The sequence below is a fragment of the Nannospalax galili genome, unplaced genomic scaffold, assembly GCF_000622305.1.
Source record: "Nannospalax galili isolate Female #2095 unplaced genomic scaffold, S.galili_v1.0 scaffold284, whole genome shotgun sequence".
Classification (NCBI taxonomy): domain Eukaryota; kingdom Metazoa; phylum Chordata; class Mammalia; order Rodentia; family Spalacidae; genus Nannospalax; species Nannospalax galili.
This window is the reverse complement of record NW_008354281.1, coordinates 1614226-1615926: the sequence shown is the minus strand read 5'-3', so window position 1 is coordinate 1615926 and position 1701 is coordinate 1614226.

The window sequence follows — 1701 nt, the reverse complement described above, 5'->3', positions numbered from 1 at the left end:
CTACTCTATAAAACATTTAACTCAAAATGAGCCATCTAAAAATGTAAGATTCTAAAACCTTTAGATGAAAACATAGAAGGCAGTCCTGAGCAAGGGTTAATACAAGATTCTTTAATTATTTTTTTTTTAATTGATGAATGAGGAGCTGGAGAGATGGTTCAGCAGTTAAGATAAGTGACTGCTCTTGGGGAGGACCCAGGTTCAGTTCCCAGCACCTGCATGGCAGCAAACAACTGTCCATAACTCCAATTCCAGGGGATTCTGACACCCTCTTCCTGCCCACCTGGGCATTGTACAGATTTATATGCATGTAGAATGAAACACTCATATACATAAAAATTAATAAATAAAAATTTTTAATTGATAAATTAAACTTTGTCAGATTTTAAAACTTGTTCTGTAAGAGACCTTGGAAAGCAGAATGAAAAGGCAAACCATAAACAAAATACTTGCAAATATGTAGTCAATTAAATGCATGTCTATAATATGTAAAGGACTTTTATAATTTATTATGAAGAAGCAATTCAATTGGAAAATGAGCAGACTTAAAACAGGCATTTCACCGACGTCTTAGAGGGATGTCAAATAGGCATATGAATTAGTTATTACTAGGTAAGTAGAACTTGATGTTATGAGATACCAGTGCATACCTGTTAGGAAACCTAAAATCCAACAGAACTGAAAGGACTATGTACTGACAGTTATGTAGAGCAACTGGCTTTCACATGTGGCTATTAGAAATGTAAAATGGTTACCTATTATGGAAAATCTTCATATATTATGTATCTTTCATTTGGAGCTTTTTAAATTTATTTTTACTCATTTTTAAAAATTTTTAATAACTATATGACTAGAAGAAGCATTTCACTACAGCTTTAACATATTCAGTAACACACTCCGGAGCAAAAGTACATCTCTTTCATAAGTGGGTGCAAGTTTCTAGGTTCACAGTTGAATTGATACAATTATATAATATTGAACTCAATGTAAGCCCTGTAAGACATTGAACTGAATGAGTTTTTAACCTTTAAAAAAAGATCTCCATTTCATTCTAGAATATATTGTTCCTTGCAGAAAGACTCATTGTTTTTGCTACCACCACTGAGATGTTGGCACATGAATCTCTAATCTATATGTATCTGATTATTACTAGTCATAATCAGTTGCGCTTGGATCCTTGGTGCCTGTTCATGTCTATAAAGTCATCGGGTAGATTTCAATGGTAATGTTTATCACCTCTACTAATTAGCATGATGTAAATTTCCATGCTTCCTCCTTAAACATAATACAGTTTAAAAAATGTGTTGATTTTTGTGTGTGTGTGTGTGTGTGTGTGTGTGTGTGTGTATCACACAGAACATCCCAAACCATCTTCTTCAACTATACACCCACTTCACAGATGGCACCCTCCCGTAGCCTCCCTCACCCAACTAGAATCCTTGTACTCTGATATCCCTGTTACTGTCTGCTGTGTTGTTGGCTCCCCCAGCCATTCCCCACTACTTGCCCTTCTGTTGAATCTGGTCAGCCAATCCAAAGGTCTTTGTATTAGGAAGGTCAGCTGTTCCTCTTCTAGCAGCAATCAGTTGTCAATACTCCTTTAGATAAGATTAGGGTCGGCTGTTCATTTTCCCAGTTCTATGCTGGGTTACTATTTGGGAGTCCCTTTGGTCATCCTGATCAACTCAAAGGCTGTATCTC